This window comes from Schistocerca gregaria, chromosome 2 (genome assembly GCF_023897955.1).
Source record: "Schistocerca gregaria isolate iqSchGreg1 chromosome 2, iqSchGreg1.2, whole genome shotgun sequence".
NCBI classification, from domain to species: domain Eukaryota; kingdom Metazoa; phylum Arthropoda; class Insecta; order Orthoptera; family Acrididae; genus Schistocerca; species Schistocerca gregaria.
Window position 1 is genome coordinate 754911004 of NC_064921.1, and position 21254 is coordinate 754932257.

The following is a 21254-nucleotide window of genomic DNA, read 5'->3' on the forward strand; positions in this document are numbered from 1 at the left end:
TGAAGAATAAAGATGTAGAATGTTAACAATTTTTGTTTTACTTAAGAAGCTTTAAGAGTTGAGGCATAAAAAATTCGGAGCCATTACTTTTCAGCACGGTCTCGTATTCCGAAAATGGCAGAAACATCGCATATGTTACAAATGTAATGCTACTGAAAAGATCTGGGTGAGAAGTAGTAATTTTAATTAATATATCCCGGAAACTTTCTTGTACCAGCTCGTAGATGCGCTGAACACTGTTGTCTTCAACGTTGGTAACTATCAGTACGTTGTCGATATGGATGGGTGTTCGATTAGGACACAAAGGAGTGACGGACATTGGCTACGAATGGGCATTGATTTAAATCAATGATGAAAGTTGAAAATCAGTGCCAGTCTGGGATTCGAATCCGGATCTCCTTCTTATTAGTCAGATGCTCTGACTTCTGCGCCATTCGGACACAATGGTCAATGCAACTACACGGACTAGTGTAGCATGCCTCTCCCAGACCCAGATTCTCAACTTAGCCACACACTACTAACGTGGATATAATACACTACTGCCCATTAAAATTGCTACACAACGAAGATGACGTTGCTACTGACGCGTAATTTAACCGACAGGAAGAAGACGCTATGATATGCAAATGATTAGCTTTTCACAGCATTCACAAAAGGTTGGCGACGGTGGCGACACCTACAACGTGCTGACATAAGGAGTTTCCAATCGATTTCTCATACATAAACAGCTGGTGACCGGCGTTTCCTGGTGAAACGTTGTTGTGATGCCTCTTGTAAGGAGGAGAAATGCGTACCATTACGTTTCCGCCTTTGATAAAGGTCGGATTATAGCCTATCGCGATTGTGGTTTATCGTATCGCGACATTGCTGCTCGCGTTGGTCGAGATCCAATGACTGTTAGCAGAAAATGGAATCGGTGGGTTCAGTGAGGTAATACGGAACGCCGTGCTGCATTCCAACGGCCCCGTATCACTAGCAGTCGAGATGACAGGCATCTTATCCGCATGGCTGTAACGGATGGTACAGCCACGTCTCGGTCCCTGAGTCAACAGATGGGGACGTTTGCAAGACAACAACCATCTGTACGAACAGTTCGACGACGTTTGCAGCAGCATGGACTGTCAGCTCGGAGACCTTGGCTGCGGTTACCCTTGACGCTGCATCACAGAGAGGAGCGCCTGTGATGGGTGTGCGAATCGCAAAACGTCATTTTTGGGATGAGTCCAGGTTCTGTTTACAGCATGACGGTCGCATCCTTATTTGGCGAAATCGCGGTGAACGCACATTGGAAGCGTGTATTCGTCATCGCCATACTGGCGTATCACCCGGCGTGGTGGAATGGGGTGCCATTGGTTACACGTCTCGGTCACTTCTTGTTCGCATTGACGGCACTTTGAACAGTGGACGTCACATTTCAGATGTGTTACGACGCGTGGATCTACCCTTCATTCGATCCCTGCGAAACCCTACATTTCAGCAGGATAACGCACGACCGCATGTTGCAGGTCCTGTACGGGCCCTTTTGGTTACATAAAATCTTCGACTGCTGCTTTGGGCAGCACATTCTCCAGATTTCTCACCAATTGAAAACGTCTGGTCAATGGTGGCCGAGCAACTGGCTCGTCACAATACACCAGTCACTGCTCTTGATGAACTGTGGTATCGTGTTGAAGCTGCATGGGCAGCTGACCTGTGCATGCCATCCAAGCTCTGTTTGACACAATGCACAGGCGTATCAAGGCCGTTATTACGGCCAGAGATGGTTGTTCTTGCGTGAAAATGTAATCACATGTCAGTTCTAGTATAATATATTTGTCCAATATCTGCATGTCGTTTTGGTATAGCAATTTTAATGGCCAGTAGTGTAATAATCAGGGGAACATCTGGTATCACTGCCAGTCTGGATCGGACACAGGAAACTGTATTGAACGGAACTACTTAACTATTCCGGTCTAAGGGCGCCATCGATGTGCGCGTCATCTTGCAACTGTTTTCAAGAGCATTACTAATATTGAAACGAAGAGTGGCATTGGAGTGGGTGTAGAAAAAAATAAACTGGAAGGAGTTGCTAATACTTTTCTTGATGGACCACGTGTATTTGTAGGCTGTAATTTTAATATTAGTATCACCAATAATGATACCTTCAGGCATGATGACAGTTGGTTTACTGTTGCCGTTGTAAGAGCTGGTAGTATTGCTCCTGCCGTTGCTGGCTTGGAGAGTTTTGATTCATGTACTATGATTGCTTGTCGCACCTATCATATTGGTGAAGTAGCAAATGAGGAGACTCTCTGTGCTCGTTTACAGACCTAGGGCAGTGAGTACTGAAGGTGTGTGTATTTGGTCTAAGGGTCACGGACGACTCAGCCACTCTCGTCTGCTGCCTTGCCGAAAGTGCGGGAGGTGGTCGAAATAAGAGACAGTGGCGCCCCGGTGTGAGGTTTGCTGGCGCGCGCGCCTCCATAGCTCGCCCTGCCCCGCCCCGGAACTGCGCTGGCGGCGCCTCTGCGTTCCCACCCACCAAGGCGACTGCATTCTACTGGCTGCCTCAACCGTCCCTGCCTCTGTTTGCTTTATACGCCTTCCGAAAGTCATACGCTTCATTTTTACATTACTAAACTCGCCAGACGAAATGCCCATCACCACCTTACAAGAGGACACTAGTCACCTTGGAGATGTTTAGATGATATAGAACTCTTACTCCACGCGCATGTGACTCTTAACCGCTGGCGCAAGTCGTGGCTGTGAACTAGGACTGGCAGTTATCGCTAAAATAACAAGTATCTCGTTACACCGCTTTTTTCATCTCAAGTTCAAAAATGTTCAATGTGTGTGAATTCGTAAGGGACCAAACTGCTTAGGTCGAACAACACAAACACTCATGCCCGAGGGTGGACTCGAACCTCCGGCGAAAGGGCAGCTCAAGTTCAAACTGAGTGCTGCAGCCGCTCAAAATAACCAGTTTCTGAAGCAACCAGTTTCCGATATAAGAACGTAGGCTTCCGCGGCCGGTGTCATAGTGATTAAAATTCTTCTGGGTATTGCCGCGTCATTGCTAAAAAACTAACAACAATAATAACCTAAAGCCGACGTTTCGGCCGAATTGCAACGGCCTTCCTCAGAGCACGACTGGTTTTGCATGGGGATAGGTGCTTCTATTTATTACCGACTATCGATGCCTGACGTCACTGTTGTAAAACTTTTAATTGGCCCTCTAATATGATTGGCTAGTCATGACGTAAGGAAAGATGGAAAGAAAGAGGCTATTCGTGAATGTCCATGTCGTCAACGATTGGTAGCTGTCCGCCAATCAGCGTTCGGCTTCTGGTCGGCAAGTTTTCCTCCTGGCGTGCGCGGAAGTGGACTGACAGTTACTCTACAGCTGTTTGTGCAGATACGTCCGTGCCCCGTGCAGCTTCTGCCCCACAACCGCTCGCGGCCCGTTGGACTGGGGTGGCCGGCAGCCAGGACGCCGGGAGTTTGTAGCCATTTTCTCTGTTGATGTTGTCAGGCTTCTTAATAACTTCGATCACCTCCCGTATTTTGCGTTCTCGGATCCACGATTCTTTCGCCAGTACTCGGGCTACCTGGAACCCGATAGGTTGTCCATAGTCACGGTGGTGTTCCGCTATCGCCGATTTATTATGTTGTTATAATTTAAATTTATTATGCTGTTGCATAATACCCAGAATAACCAGTTTCCGGTTTTTGTTGCTGTTATTTGCAGTACGTCAGTGAAATTATAAATACGTCAAATTTACTTTTCCTGCCATGGAACAATGTGTATTTTTTTCCTCCTTATACACTCTGATACAAAAGAAACGACGCATCGCCAAGGAGTTATCCGAATGGGACGGGAATCGGTAGATACGATTTACGTGTACAGACCAACAAGTGATTACAATTCCAGAAAAATTGGATGATTTCTTCAAGAGAAGAGCTTCACAAACTGAGCAAGTCAATAACGCGTTGGTCCACCTCTGGCCGTTATACAAGCAGTTACTCGGCTTGGCACTGATTGGCAGAGTTGTTGAAAGTCCTGTTGAGGAATATCGTGCCAAATTCTGTCCAAATGTTGCATCGTCAAAATTCTGATCTGGTTGCAGTTCAAAATGGCTCTGAGCACTATGGGACTTAACATCTGTGGTCATCAGTCTCCTAGAACTTAGAACTACTTAACCCTACTAACCTAAGGACATCACACACATCCGTGCCCGAGACAGGATTCGAACCTGCGACCGTAGCAGTCTCGCGGTTCCGGACTGAGCGCCTAGAACCGCTAGACCACCGCGGCCGGCTCTGGTTGCAGTGTCCTGCCCATAATGATCCAAACATTCTCAGATGGGGAGAAATCCGCTGACCTTGCTGGCCAAGGCAGGGATTATCAAGCCTGAAGGATAGCAGTAGAAACTCACGGCGTGTGCGGGTGAGCATTATCTTGCAGAAATATAGGCCCGGGATGGCTTGCGATGAGTAGAAACAAAACGTGGCGTAGAATACCATCGACGTACCGATACGCTGGAAAGGTGCCGGGGATGATAACCAAAGAGGTATTGCTACGAAAAGAAACGACACCCAGAACATCACCCCTGGTTGCCGGGCATATGCCTGGCGACAGTCAGGTTACTATCCCATCCGGTGTTCCGCTTATCTCCAGGCCCGTGCTTGGCCTGGAATCTTTTTGACTTGAATAGAACTGTCTTTATTGATGTGTCTCGCTTCGAACTGAACGCTGTTGACAAGCGAATTGTTTGAGAATGCCCAGGAAAGTAGGTGGATACCAACCTGACTGTCACCCTCCGAACAGCCCGACATCCAGGAATGGTCTGGGGGTGCCATTTCATTTCATAGCAAGCGATCCTGGGCTTACATTTCAGCAAAATAATACCCGCCCGCACTCAGTGGTAGTATCTTCGGCTTGTCTCCGTGCTTGCCAAACCCTCCCTTGGCCAACCTGATCGTCGGATGTCTCCCCAACTGAGAACGTTTAAAACATTATGGGCAGGACTCTCAAACTAGCACAGGATTTTGACCATCTAAAGCGCCAATTGGACACAATATGGCACGAAACCCTTGGAACCACATCCAACAACTCTACCAATCAGTACGAAGAAGAATTACTCCTAGCATTAGGGCTAGAGATGGACCGACTCAGTGACTTGCTCAGTTTGTGAAGGTCTTTCTGTTGAATAAATCGTCCATTTTTTCTGAAGTAGCCGGCCGAGGTGGCCGAGCGGTTCTAGGCGCTAGTCTGGAACCGCGTGACCGCTACGGTCGGAGGTTCGAATCTTGCCTCGGGCATGGATGTGTATGATGTCCTTAGGGTAGTTAGGTTTAAGTAGTTCTGAGTTCTAAGGGACTGATGACCTTAGAAGTTAAGTCCCATAGTACTCAGAGCCATTTGAACCATTTTTTTCTGAAGTTGTAATCATTTGTTTACCTGCACATGTGCATCACACCTACCCGATGTCCGTCCCATTTGGATAATTATTTCGTGGTGCGTCGTTTTCTTGAGTGCGTCATGTCGCAAGTTTGTTGTGCCTCCTGGCGTTTTTAATTTGTTAAAGAAAATAGAGCACTGTACTTCACATCGTAAAATAGTTCCAGACAAATGGATGGTGCCATTCTGCAGTACAATCAATTTCTTGCGACGACAGCGAGAAACTGCTGTATAACCCAGGTGGGGACAAGTCTAATGGGCCAACCCACAGAGCAACATATACATTTTTGTCCCAGCAATGGTGTACAGAATCTTGTGTCATGTGTTTGTTGCCTGTTTCTAACTGACAACTTTGCTATTAAAACCGCAGAGATCGCTTTGCCCTTTTTCTGTAATACTCCAATATTTGAAAGCAAGGCTTATTAAAAATCAAAATTCTAACACAGTATCTGTGGCAAATTAATATACCGGCTTTTCACCGAGTTATTTGCAAAAAAAAGGAAACCTTGTCACAAATGAGACCAAATAAATATCGAAAAATACCGATTATTTAGAAGTAAAATAGCAGTATTGGTTTTAACCGGTTGGTTTCTTCCATCCGTTCAGTGAAGTGCTGTGTATGTGCCAACCAGCTCCGTGGGAACACCGCAAATAAGATGGGCCGACGTGGAAACGTGACGTAATGGCAGAAAGCCGTCACCGTGTTCGGACGTGCCTTTGACCGCACCGTGATTGAAGATGCCCGATCTGACGGTGCATCAGCGGGTAACGTCCAGTTTGTATGCGAGGAACTGTGTACCTCTCGCTTTTCTGTCGTACGGCGTCAGAACAGTGGCCGTAAAAACACCCCATCACACAGGACCCGGGAACGAGGGCCACGCCTTGTCAGTAACAAGTGACTCCTGACAGGAGTTGCTGCCGTCGGTGAACGCAGATCCATCTCAGCCAGTTTTCGAAAGAACGTTACGAAGAGAATCGTATCTCGGAAAAGGCCGCTGCCCACAGCAGCACATAAATGTTCATATCTTCAGCGGGCCAAACAGCACAGGAACTACACAGCAGCTGACTGTAACTCTGTAGTGTGGTCCGACGTGTTGTGATTTTGTCCCTTTTCCAATTATGCAAGGAGTAGAGTTCAACGAGGCCCAATGTGGCTTTTATCCCGCCGTCTGTGGAGGCTTTAGTTCAGGCCGGCGGTGATCTCGTGATGTATTTCGTACCATGACTTCAACCAGATTACCATGAGCATGAATTACGACGTTTATTTCAACATTCTCGGTGACACTGTGTTGTTTCTTTTACCACAACTTCGTGATAAGTGTGCTGTGGACACTTCCGTCTTCCAAGATGACAGCAGCCGTGTTCACAGGACTGCAGGCATACCTTCCTGGTTTGTGGAACAATCAAGCATCCAAATGCACCTCCGACTAGGCCGCTAAATTACCGTATCATAATTCCACGGAAAATGTCTGGGCCAATTTGGAGCAAAGGACGAGACGTAGTAGTCAACATCCCCAGAATTTGGAATCTGTAAAGGAGTTACTCATCAGTGTGTGCATTAGCTGGACATGACAAATCTGAAACGCGGAACAGATGAAGTTCATCTAAGCTTTATACCGCTGCAGCTCAACCACCTTCTGTGATATATTCATTAGACTAACGTTCTTGTCCTTCGGTATTGCCGGGCTGTCGAGAGATGAGGTTACACTTAACTAGTCGAATAAGGTAAAAATTTTCTTCAGTCGAAGTGGTCTGACATCATGGAAATGATCGCTACAGTGTCTGCGGTAAATACTGACGTGTTTTGAGGGAGGACGTTTGACAATTGTGTTTGTAGATCAGCGCAAAAGAGGAATCTACCTACATAACGGTTGTGAAATACAGGGAGCAACAAGATTTCTGCAACTTGTACTGAAACCGCGCTGTGGTTAATATAAGAGTGATAGGATATAAAAGACAAATCGTGGTTGAGAAAGGAATAGGACAGGGTAGTAAGCTATCCATGATATTATTCAGTCTGTACATTGAACAAGCAATGAAGGAAATCAAAGGGAAATTTGGTGAAAGAGTTAAATTTGAGGGAGGGCAAATAATAACTTTGACGTTTGCTCAAGACAGTAATTCTGTAAGGTACGGTAGAGGACTTGGAAGAGCAGTTAAATGGAATGGATAGTGTCTCGAAAATGTCAGGAAAAGCAAAACAAGGATAACAGAATTTAGCAGAATAAATCAGGCGATGCTTAATGAATTAGATTCGGAAAACAGATAATAAATGTAGTTAATGATTCTTGTTGTTTGGGCAGCAAAGTTAGTCTTGGTGGACGAAGCAGAGACGGTATAAAATAACGACTGGCAACAGAAACTAAAGCGTTTTTTAATAAAGAAAAATTTAGCAACATTGAATATAAATTTAAATCTTTCGAAACTTTTTCTGAGGATGTAGCCTTGACAGAAATCACAGTAGACGACAAGCAATTCAGGTAAGAAGCTTTTGAAATGCTGCAGGAGAGAGTTGGAGGTTAGATAGGTAGGCCGAACAACTAATGAAGAGGTAACGAATCAAACTGGGGATAACGAAATTTGTGGCACAACTTGACTAAAAGAAGGGATCAGATCATACATTTTGAGGCCTCAAGGAATCGTGAATTTTGCAATGGAAGGAGGTGTGGGGGGCAAAAATTATAGAGGCAGACCAGAGTTTGAATACAGAAAGCAGACTCAGATGGGTACTGGACGCACTAGTTTTTCAGTGGTGAAGAGGTTTTCGATGGATAAACTACCGTGGAGCGCCGCATGAGCCCAGTCTTCGGACTGAAGAACACAACGGCATCAGCTGATCAATTATTTTCGACCCACGGTAATTTTTTAATCGCATCCAGCGATTACCTTTACACGTTTTCCTTGAATATGTTGTAAATGTTTGAGGTTTCACATTTGGAGAGCAGATTGACGCCACACGAAGTCAGTAGCTGAGAAAAAGGAATTTAGAAGTGCTGGTTGGACCGGTAAGGTATGTGTTGAGGAAGCGTTGGGAAAGTTATCACATGAAATTTCCTGGCAGATTAAAACCGTGTGCCGGACCGAGACTCGAACTCGGGACCTTTGCCTTTCGCGGGCATGTGCTCTGTCATCTGAGCTACTGCCACATCCTTTCTTCCAGGAGTGCTAGTTCTGCAAGGTTCGCAGGAGAGCTTCTGTGAAGTTTGAAAAGTAGGAGACGAGGTACTGGCAGAAGTAAAGCTGTGAGGAGGGGGCGTAAGTCGTGCTTGGGTAGCTCAGATGGTAGGGCACTTGCCCGCGAAAGGCAAAGGTCCCGGGTTCGAGTCTCAGTCCAGCAGACGGTTTTAACCTGCCAGGAAGTTTCATATCAGCGCACACTCCGCTGCAGAGTTTATCACATGCCATATTCGTCAGCCCAGCGTTTGACTGACGGATCCGAGATACAAGGAAAATCTGATGAAAGACAATTTCGCATGGTCTGGGCTTTCTGCGTTGCTGCAATGGCGTCGTCTCCCAGGATGCGGTAAGCGCAACACGGCTAACTACATAAGTGCTTAACACACCATCTCATCCGGTCCGCTGCTCCCTTTCCCTACCCACAACATCCGCCACGGTCGGCACTACTACAGAAACGGAAATGACGAACGCAAACGGCTTCTGCACTGACCAGTTAACAAGATTAGGACACAGACGGGCAACTGTGGATTAGTAGACACACCAGAAAATAGTTTGTTTGAATGTGATCAATACACTGAATTTAGACGGGTCTCACAATCTGTAATGAGGAAAACTGACGCGTGCTTGATAGTCTAGCGAATAATATAGCCGAAGCTAAACTACATCAAAATGCAAGCTATGTTGAACAAGAAAGTGAAGTCAGTAACAGTTAAAAGAGATCTTAAGCAACCAGCGGAAACACGCTCCTATCGGAGAACGAAAATGCGAATATGTTCCGTTTCTTTAAAAGACTTCAACTGAAATATGGGAACCACCTACATCATTGTACATCCTCATCACCTTTGAAAATTTTCCCAACTTTTGCCATGCAAACTTATTAAAAAAATATGCAACTCTCTTCAAATTCCCACATCCTCCTCTAACTGAAACACAAGTTAATAGTCCATCGCTGTAAGTCGGTCATACCCATCCACTCCCAGTTGCCCAACTCACAGTCATAATGTCTTTGTGTCTATCTGTCATTGTCTCCTGCGTCACAGCCACAGTCCCCTAGTAGTACAGTTTCTTCTCACTGTCACTGTTTCCCAATTGCTCTATCTTACTTCTAATTTCTCATTCTACTGCTTCTGTCTCTTCACACTCGCACTATCTCTGTCTTCCTCGTTGTCATTGTCATATACTCATCTCTCATTACCACTGGCTTTCATCGACTTCCACTTTCTCTTTATCCCTCTCCACTCACACTGTCTCTTTCACTCTTTTCCTCGCATTATTCTGTCACTGTCAACTATGTTCCACAGCCACTGTCCCCCTCGCTTTCTCTCACACTGCCGTTGTCTCCTTCACTATTTCTACAACACATCGACTGTTTATTATCTTCCAGTATTTACTACTTGCCTGTCCCAATGCCACTATCTTCTTCTCTCCCAGCATAAAAAAGGGCTAATATGATCGCATGAGAAATTTCTTGGGAACATTTTTAAAAATGTTGAGAAAGATAGAATGAGGCAGCGATTACCCCACTTTTGAATCAAACTCTTTTAAATAAACAGGAATATAATGACATTTTCTGTGCTCCGATAGGACCCGTTTTTCCCTAATTCTCTTTTTCCTGCTGCAGCAGGGCATGAAGTCATATGAAAAGAAATGTATTCGTCAGTAAAATTTAGGTAGTTTACTTATGTGAAACTGAAATAACACAAAGCTAATTTTACACCGCAGACTGAAATTTACGTGCAAAAAATATTGCATGTTCTTCAGTACTACTACAAGGGGTTTGCAGAAGATAACTAAGGCACTTTACAGCATATTTTCCCCTGCTACGTCACTTTACAAACTACGTTTTTGCCTGGCACCACATTTTGCGTGCGTGTTTTACGTGTGGAGCTAGGGTAACTTTAAACTTCTGTATCTCGGAAACGGATAAAGTTTCAAGGTTGGTGGATATCGGGATCTTAGGAATGTATCGCAAAAATTGCAGCTATTTGCTGTGTGTAGCCGTTCCGGAATCCGCGGCTAGGTTTTGGTACCCAAAAATCAAGCTTTTGTGGTCTTTCTCTATAACTACAAAGATGTTTGAAAAAGGGTAAAAGGATCTTCTAGATAAATGCCTAGAGAATATACTGTTAAAATGTGAGCAATTTTCCGCAGTCATTTACTATTTAGATTTCGCCTCATACCGGATTTTACGTGTAGAAGTAGGATAACTTTGACACCCTCTGTTTGTTGAAAACTCATAAAAATATCAAAAAAGTTTTCACAACTGTTCGAAATTGGGATCTTCGGAATATATCGTAAAAATTACAGCCATTTTCTGTGCATAGCCGGCTTGGAATCCTCAACTGGGTTTTCGTCTGCTGGTGACGGCGAAAATATATTTTAAAAAAAACTTTTTGTGAGTTTTTCCGGACAACCACCCAAGAACTAACTGTGTCTTCAGAAGTCCCATTAAGCCCACCGTAGGCCACCTCAAATGCAATAACAGCAAACCGATCTAATGCATATCCCTAAGGAGAAGAAAGTGTGTAATATTCATACTTTGACATTGTAGTGTAAGATAGTGACACTAAGATGATCCGTGTGTTGGGCATACAAATGGTTTTTAGCCCAAGGGCTATCCAAAACATTTGACATTCCCTTTTTATCACCAACAGAACCCGAGGTATGAGCACCCCTGTTGCGCGGCGTTTTGGAACATATTAGGAACGCGTGCTGCCGCATGCATACCAATTACCGATCAGCAAGATCTAACGGCCGCTTCAGATGGAGAAACGCCGCTTGGGTTTACAAGTACAAGATCAAAAAGTGGCTTTTCCAAGGATGCGAATGGTCAAAGAGTCTACGGAAGATTAGTACCAGTAATCGAAGACAATTTTTGTAAGTATAGCTGAGGAGACGGAGGAGGGGTTCGGGTGCCATGGTCTCCCGTGACACTCCAAGAGAAACGGCACCTGATGAGTCCGGTAGGGATGCTGTGTTGGATGCTGGCGCAGTGTCGATCTGAGAGTGAATAGCCACTGATGTGATACCAGGAGTACTTTCCTGATGGCATGGTGGTAATCTCACGCTCGGAGCAAGAAATGTGCTTCGTCTCAGAAAGAGTCGATAATGTAACGTTGGACGTAGTAACTTAGTACTTTTACTGTAGCAATATAGTATTTCTTGAATGGTTGAGTACAGATTCTGAACACTGGAGCATCAACTGCTTCAGGAGTACCAAGTTCCTATATAACATGGCACATGTACTCAAAGTGTCATAATCCTGATATTTAGGTTTAAGGGTTTAGGAGTGATTTCTTAAGATAGATTATTCTAGCTGGGGTAGATCTATTCATCACAGAATAATCAATGTATGAGTCCAAGCTTTAATATTTGTACAGTCCTAATCTGTATTATGCATCCTGGATTAGGTAACGACGGTGCAGGTTTAGAATATTAGCGGCAATAACTGTCTCTACGAGTGACACGACGTTATCACTTGCTACGGTTGAACCAGCCGTGCACGCTGTTACAACATTACTAGTTATCTGTAATTTTCTGCACAATTACTCGGTGGTCACAAGGAGAAGATTCCCAAGGACAAATTGTCAAGACAGAATAAAGAAAGTGCCTTCTGAGATTACTGTTATTACGCATTCGGCGTTTTTTTTTCCAGTGGCAGTAGACACTACTGATTACGAGAAGTAATTAAAATTTGTACTGTTCCATTGCAAATACTGTGAGTATGTTGTGGCTCACGGATAATCAGCGCTTGATTCGTTTAAGTGTCGCTGTCTAAATATACCATTTTTATCCTCGTGAAGCAACAAGAATGTTGTGAACATATAGTACTATGTTGGCAAGTCGCGGGTGGAGATTCCTTGTTGTTTTCTTTTTTCAGTCTCCTTCTATCAGACTAATGAGTCATGTATTCATGTAAATTTAAATGAGGTAGAATCAGGACTAATGTAATCTTACGTTAATGCTGTTATGTGTGACCTGACACTCTCATTTGTAAAAAATTGTTAAGCCCGCATGACCTGGAATGTGTCCACAATCGATGGATGTCTTAGAAGCCTAGTAGCAATAAATGATAAACTTTGCAGAGACATGGAGTACGTGGGGGCCAGTGGCGCCCTCTCTTTTGTGACCTGCTAGGGCGTTATTATGTCCAATTAATTTAGAGAAAAGTGAGACCAAATTCTACTAGGCCTTGTCAATGTCAAAGGATGCAATTCCAGAACGCCTGTGACATTGAATGGGACGAAGTCCTTAGTCTCTGGGAAATTAGTTTTTGGTATGATAATATTTCTCTTGTACAGGGAACGCAACAACTGTATCCATGTGCCAACGATGTAGGAGGGACGCTGTGTCTCGAATGACCGCAATGGGCTGACTTCATCCTCAGTGTTGACTCGATGATGAAACAATCTATGATGCCACACTCTCTATTTAATCAATAGGGGATTGTTAGGATGATTAGAGCATAGGACGCCTCTTGGCAGAGAAATAACATAGATTTGAATCGATTAATGAGTCCTTAATTTTTATTATTAATGTCCGCCCCCGGTAGCTGAGTGGTCAGCGCGGCAGAATGTCAATCCTAAGGGCCTGTGTCCGATTCCCGGCTGGGTCGGAAATTTTCTCCGCTGAGGGACTGAGTGTTGTGTTGTACTCATCATCATCATTTCATCCCCAGCGACGCGCAAGTCGCCGAAGCGGCGTCAAATCGAAATACTTGCACCTGGCGAACAGTCTACCCGACGGGAGGTCCTAGTCACACGATATTATTATTGTTAATTATATGTGTGATGCAAGAGTAGACGAGAGATACTAGATAACTAAGTATAGAGGTACATTCTCATAATTGTTTGATCGTTACTCCATTTCAATGAAAAGTTATTAATATTCATCTGAATAGTGTTTTTCTTTTGAAATTAGCCATTGTAGGAGCTTGAACGGTGCCTCCCCATGGATACACTAGAGAGACCATTTCAGCTGCTAGGAGACATCGGTGCCTTGAAACAGGAAACAGGACTTTTCCCACTCATTTCAATGCTTTCTAATGTATTAAATGTCTAAGCCTTTTTTTAAAAAAAATGTGTCCATGGGTGTCTGTGAAACAGCATTTCTCTTTAACTGAGTCTGGCGTTGGCTCCTGTGCTGCCCACTCCTGTCCAGCCATCATGGCGACCGCCAAGTACGAAGCCAGTGCGGACAAAATTTGCGGTAGGAAAAGAATCTGATACTTCAAGCAGCAGTCAGCGTAGCGAAGTGTGCCAGTGGGGTGTTCGATCAAGCCTCGCCAATGTACACAGGCCGCATTTTCACAATTACAACAGCTGCGCACCCGTCTGTGTCGACGGCTCGACGCTACCTGCTGCAGACTGGACTCTGGTCTACACAACATTGTAGTGGAGTTCTATCGTCTGAATATTACAAATGGATCAGATTAGCATTGGCATGAAAGCTGTAGCTGGCTGGCGTGCTTCGTGGCAACATTGCGGTTTGTGGGTGGTGTCACCCCTAAAACTTTCCCACATACGAGACACTACGAGGTAGTGGGAGTGGCGTATAAACACCAGGTGTTATGCGTTTATACGCTCGTAGCCACAACTGCGACCCGAACTGCTACTGACTGAGGGCATTCTGGAAAGCATGAAGGGCAGTTTTAGAACTACAAGTACCACCACGCCTTCAGTCAACACCACTTGCCACATTCCAGCATGACTGCATTTGTTGAAGAGTGTTCAGCCCTTCGAAGAACGACGTGTATCACAACTTCCTTAGCTTGCAGATATGCCTAATATGTCGCCTATCGAACCTAGGACGGTTCGTCGCCAACTGTTTCGTCACGGTTCTCCGGCAATCAGTATGGATGCACTGTGTACTGGCATACAAACCGCATGAAGACAGATTCTGCTGACACTTAGCCAGGCCCTCTTTGACCACACACCGTCGCTTTCACATATTTACCAGGCGTAGCAGTATGAAACCGGAATTTCCCTATAGTTGGTGCTAGCCGAAAGTGTAGGGGCCGTGAGGCCGCATGTGCAGCGCAATCTGCTTCCTGTAACGGCTGACGACGAATGTCAACACACAGTAAGCCAAGTTCCATACATCGATATCTGTTTCAAACCCGTAAACATGTCGAGTTTTGTGCCTACGAACTACAATTTGTGGACAGCATTCGTTTGCTGTTATCGTTTGTAAAGAAAACTGCTGCAGAATCGCATCGAATGCTTGTCGAAGCTTTCGGCGAACATGCTCTTGGGAAACTACAGTGTTTCGAGTGGTTCAAAAAATTCAAAAGCGGTGATATTAACGTGAGAAACGACGAGCGCGGAAAACCACAGAAAAAGTTCGAAGACCGAATTGCAAACCTTATTGGATGAAGACGATACTCGAACTCAACAGGAACTCGTGGAACAATAGAATGTGATGCAGGAAGCCGTTTCTCTTCGGTTGAAAGCTATGGGAAAAGTGCAAAATGTGGGGAAAATGGGTTCCGCAAAAACTGAATGAAAGACAGCAAGCAAATCGAAAGACCACTTGTGAAATCCTGCTGGCCAGATACAAAAGAAAGTCGTTTCTCCATCGAATAGTGATAGGTAATGAAAAATGGATATATTTTGAGAATCGTAAGCATCGTAAATCATGGGTGAATCCAGGCAAACCATCGACATCTACGGGAAGACCAAATCGCTTTGAAAAGAAGACAATTCTCTGTGTTGGTGGGATCAGAACGGTGTCATCTGAGCTGCTAAAACCTGGTGAAACAGTTAAAACTGTTCGCCTACCAACAGCAAATGATCGATTTAAATCGAACATTACGTGAAAAACAACAGGAATATGGAAAAAGGCACCACAAAGTCATATTGCTCCATGATAACGCCCCATCACACACAGCAAAAAGGGTCAGTGAAACAATCGAGGCGTTCAATTGCAAAACATCAGAGCATGCGGCTTATTCTCCAGACTAGGCACCGACCGATTAACATCTGTTTGCATCACTGTGGCATGCTCTCGCTGAACAATGCTTCAGTTCGTATGAAAATGTACTAAAATGGTCCACTGACTGGTTCGCTTCAAACGAAGACTTTTTTTTCCCGGCATTCATAGCCTGCCGGAGAGGGAGGGAAATGTATAAATAGAAATGAAGATATTTAGAATAAAATATTGTTTATCAGTTTCAAACAACAGTCGTGTAATTATTGCAGCCGGCCGTTGTGACCGACCGGTTCTAGGCGCTTCAGTCTGGAACCGCGCTCCTGCTGCGGTCGCAAATTCGAATCCTGCTTCGGCCATGGCTTTGTGTGATGTCCTTACGTTAGTTAGGTTTAAGTAGTTCTAAATCGAGGGGACTGATGACCTCAGATGTTAAGTCCCATAGTTCTTAGAGCCATTTGGGCTATTTTCATCACTGCAACCAAATTCCAGTTTCATACTTCTACACCAGGTATAGCGAAACTTGACAATGTACTGAAAACTCAAAGTTAAATACTACATACTCGTACTGTTCGGAGGGTAAAGTAAGCGTATTCGAAAAGTAAGAGCCGTTTGCTTATATATAAATGTTGTAGCTCTGAAAAAAGCTGCGCGAATGCAGAGCACTAAGGAACCACAGATGTCATTTGATTCAACAGTCGTTTGACTGTGAGCCAGGACGTAAGCGCCGAGGCAATTTACAGTTATCTGGTATTGCGCTGTCGGCTTTTATTGTTTGCTTCCACTACATCCTTTTTTCGGGATTACGAAAGTACAGTATATTGATTTAACACCAAATATCATTCGTGAACTGGTTTTTTGTAATATATTTTTTAATCATTGTCTGTATAAATTGAGCGTCCTCCGGAATTACATTAATTTACAGCAATTCTCTATCTTGAATTTTTCTGTTATTTAGTAATTACTTCATTTTCGGTAACAGTTAACGCTGCCAACGCTAAGATCCATCCTTGAACAAGATTTTAATTGCATTTAGGGGTTGCCACTGAAAACAACCAGTAAGAGCCGGTTTTCAGTGCCGTCATCTGCATTTCATCACTGCTATGCTCAAGGACCGTCGTTCTTTACCGCATTTCTCAGTCTTATGTTTTCGGTAGTCTCTAAATCATTAATATCTTGGCACAGCTCCTTCAAAATTCGCAAGTGTCTCTGGTGGACGTTAGTCATTTGTTACTTCCTCCTTCTTCTTCTTCTTCTTCTTCTGCTTCCTCAGCGTTGTTCCGCACGCTCGCACAGTCCGCTGTTTTGGTTCTCTGTCGGCATGTTATCCGGTCTTGTGACTTATCATGGTACAGGTCTGAGATCTTCGTGCATGGCGTCATGCCATCGCTGCATAGCCTGTCCTGCTGGCCTGTAGAGGTCTGAGATCTTCGTGCATGGCGTCATGCCATCGCTGCATAGCCTGTCCTGCTGGCCTGTAGAGGTCTGAGATCTTCGTGCATGGCGTCATGCCATCGCTGCATAGCCTGTCCTGCTGGCCTGTAGAGGTCTGAGATCTTCGTGCATGGCGTCATGCCATCGCTGCATAGCCTGTCCTGCTGGCCTGTAGAGGTCTGAGATCTTCGTGCATGGCGTCATGCCATCGCTGCATAGCCTGTCCTGCTGGCCTGTAGAGGTCTGAGATCTTCGTGCATGGCGTCATGCCATCGCTGCATAGCCTGTCCTGCTGGCCTGTAGAGGTCTGAGATCTTCGTGCATAGCGTCATGCCATCGCTGCATAGCCTGTCCTGCTGGCCTGTAGAGGTCTGAGATCTTCGTGCATGGCGTCATGCCATCGCTGCATAGCCTGTCCTGCTGGCCTGTAGAGGTCTGAGATCTTCGTGCATGGCATCATGCCATCGCTGCATAGCCTGTCCTGCTGGCCGTTTACCGTTTACTCTCAAACCAAAGCCAGTCTTTGCCATTGCTGCTGCGTCTGCTCTAAGAACATGCCGGTATCGACATAGACGGGTTTCTCTCATCATGCCTACCACTGAAGCTACTCCACTTTGTGCGAAATTGTGAAAAGGAAAATTACCACTCACTATATAACGGAGAAGCTGAGTCGCAGATAAGCACAACAAACAGTCACAAATATAGCTTTCGGCTTGTAAGGGCTCCGTCAAAATTAGACGACAAACACACACATACACACTCCCGCAAAAGCAACTCAACACACACACATGACTGCAGTCTCATGCAACTGAGGCCTGAGACTGCAGTTACATTGCATCCTGGATTTTCCATTGGCTGATATACATAATTATTACTTTTGTTGTCCTACACATTCACAAGATACTACATTTACAACGAAAAACGTATGTTTCTGTGTTTTAGGAAAAGTCGTACACCAGAGGCTCATCTGACGCATTTACGTACCTGTATTTCTGTAATTTTCCGCTATGTCAATAGGAAAACTAAGTCGTACGTACTGCCTGCAGAAATTCGAGCTACAGCATAACTTTCGTAAAGAGAGTTCAATTACAACAGCTCTGTGCAAAGCAGTTTCGAATGACGGACGGCGCGCGTCTGTTATCTCGTAAGGTCGACTGAAGAAGTCAAGCAGATTCAGACATTCTCTACGCAATCTTGGAAGCGGAATTCTCTGATCTCTACTTCTTCAAAAAAAAAAAAAATAAAAAAAAAAATAAAAAAAAAATTCAAATGTGTGTTAAATCTTATGGGACTTAACTACTAAGGTCATCAGTCTCTAAGCTTACACACTAATTAACCTAAATTATCCTAAGGACGAACACACACACCCATGCCCGAGGGAGGACTCGAATCTCCGCCGGGATCAGCCGCACAGTCCATGACTGCAGCGCCCGAGACCGCTCGGCTAATCCCGCGCGGCCCGATTTCTTCACTTGGTGTATAGTGATGAAATTCTTCTTGGTAACATTTACAGGAAAGTTTCACGGGTCCAAGTTTTCCTGTTGTAAAAGCAGTCTAGCAATCACGGGAGGTGTCGGTAAATGAAAACCGCCTACTGATTTTTCACATAATGTACCCCACCAGTTATTACTACCTACATTGTCGTTACCTCGGTAGACTCAATTTTTGCCACATAGACATGGACTTTCTACTCTTCCTGGAATCGAAAGGGTGCCGGAGGGGGACGGGGTTGTTGGGCGGAAGCCAGTAATTTAGTTATTTTTTGTGTAACACTCCGTCTACTGCATGTACAGTGGCATCCATTCCAGGTAGCGTACTTTCTTTATTAGGGTTCAAGATGAGAAATATCTGATAATCTGTTTCTTTATCTTTTGGTACGCATGAGTACTTCGTAGAACATGGAAATGTGTGGCTGGCTTGAACATCCATATGTCAATTTCGATCAAAATAAGAATTTATTACAATAATCTGAATACCCACACAAAGCATATTAACGTTATAGAAACAATACTGAAAGAAAAATGGTCTGCTAATATACGTAATAATTACACACTGCTTGGCTCAGTGGGAGCATCCATAGCTTGTGAAGGTTTGAATATAAACACTAGGGAGAATAATTCTGTATTGCGTACACGTTAATCAAGCGCACCATAAGGGTCCTAAGAACTTCAGCACCCTATTCCAACACCATGAAGCAATATAGGACAAAAGAACAAACAGGCAGCATGAATTATAGCGAGAGAATTCTACATCAGAGCTTTCCCACCAAAGGTAATGAATCCAATAACTTCATTTAAATTGGGTTCTTTCTGTATAGAATACACTGCTCTATTCATTGGTGCTGTCTATGAGCATGAAACGGTCACTTGCAGTACACGTGGCGATCTCGTGACATGAAGGTTGAAATGCCCACACACGAGAAACGACAACAAAATGAGCGATAAAATTAACCCAAGTGCACAGAAGAACACGGTGTAGTTCGCTGAAGGTGACTACCCGACAAAAGTTAAAAACCTTACACAACGTGGGTATGACACTGAAATGCAGTACGCAAGATCGCTAACTTACTCACATCCTGAAAATTTAATTTAAAATAGTTGACTCAGCGAAATATAACGCTCGCTAGTTGAGAGATATTATAGTTAACAGGCACGAATGTTGAAGGCACGTGGCTGTGTCCGATCAGAACAAAGGTCGTAACTGCAGAGGAATTACACCGCGAATAATACCAAAATAATCCGAACACTTAAATGAAATATCTGAATGATTCTCTAATAGAAAATAAATGTTAAACCTAACCAACTCAAATAAAATCATACCATGTCATGTTCCGGATAACAAACTCGTAAGACTCCTGCACACAGGGACTGTGATGTACTAGCCAGTATTGCCTGCTAGTTATTATCCCTCTACTGTCATCGTGTGTAGGGCTACTTCCTCTAAATCATCCAGCAGGCTACTGGCGGCCAGCAAACACAACGATGTTTAGTGAACACCAAAGGGCACATGGTCTGGTGGCAGCCATTACTGAACGTATCATAAAATGTATTGGCCGCCAGTTGTGCGCTAGACGCTGCTAAAGGACGAACACTGGCTATGCGTTATACTTTCGTTGCGAAATGTCTTCAGTATCTGAAGAAGCGAAGTCAAAACCAACTGCTAGTGTAAAATGGAGTGCGGACAATACAGGTATTAAAAGAACACATTTTTAAAAACTTACGCTAACTATGAACTATTATGGAACAAACGTCATTGTGTTATGCCAACAGTGCGAAGATGGAGACTTCGGTGATTGAAGAGTGACTAAATGGAGCTAGGGATCGCAGTTCTCGGCATGTGCTTCTTGACAGCCCGTATAAAGGCTAGGTCACGTGTAGAGATGAACTCTTGAAAGTGATTTCATCAAAGACAAGCGGAGCGGGTGCTTACAACATCTACGCACCGAAACTGCCATGGTTCACTGCAGCCGGCAGTTTCTTGAGAGACGTAAGTATCACGAGGAGGTCAACATCGAACTGTTGGTTTTTAATTGTTTGGTTTTTGTTCTCTGTTTGTGTCCAATCAACCGTGAGCCCACGTAAATCAATAAATAGGTATTCAATTAATTGTCACCTTCCTAGTCGTTAAGTCATATAATTTCTGTTACTTACTAAAGCAGAACCAAAAGCAACAGACACATATTTTGTAAACATAAGGAGTTAAGCACAATAGTAATACTAACTTCAAAAGAAAATACTGAGCAGAGTATGTGATTTAATGAGTACTCTGCTACATCGAACGACTACGGCTATGAGCCCATTGTGTTTTAAAACATTTTACATTGTGGTTAAGATTATCAACTATTAACATTTAAACAAACGTTCCGGTTACAATATTGTTAAGGCTTTCGTGACAACTTGTTGACAAACTAACTGTTGGCTTCTCTCTCGGGTTCTCCGGCCGACATTTGTTCTAGGATTTTTCTGACAAACTGCCTGCTGGCGAAACATCAGAAAGAACCCGAGAGAGAAGCCAACAGGCAGTTTGTAAACCTTGTGATTCACTGAATAATAATACCAGTAAGATGCTCAGAGTTCTTCAGTAACTAAGTAGGACCTAAGTACATTTGCTGTGCCACTTATTACATGTCGATAGTCTTCCCTGCCAAGATACCCGTCCTTCGCCGCTGAAGTACGCAGCCAGTTACTTCCTTGTTTCCGAAGCAGTTTTTGAACATGTGTTTTTTGGAGCGAGCCCCTCTCAATGACGGTAGTCCTGCCGCAGTGGAACGTCACTG

At 44.3% G+C, this 21254-nt stretch overlaps 1 protein-coding gene across 1 annotated transcript in view; it reads left to right on the forward strand.

The window, feature by feature from the left end:
- LOC126334947 (leucine-rich repeat-containing G-protein coupled receptor 5-like) overlaps positions 1-21254 on the forward strand; it is a 355730-nt gene that overhangs the window by 92122 nt on the left and 242354 nt on the right. The gene's annotated exons all lie outside the window — the stretch shown is intronic.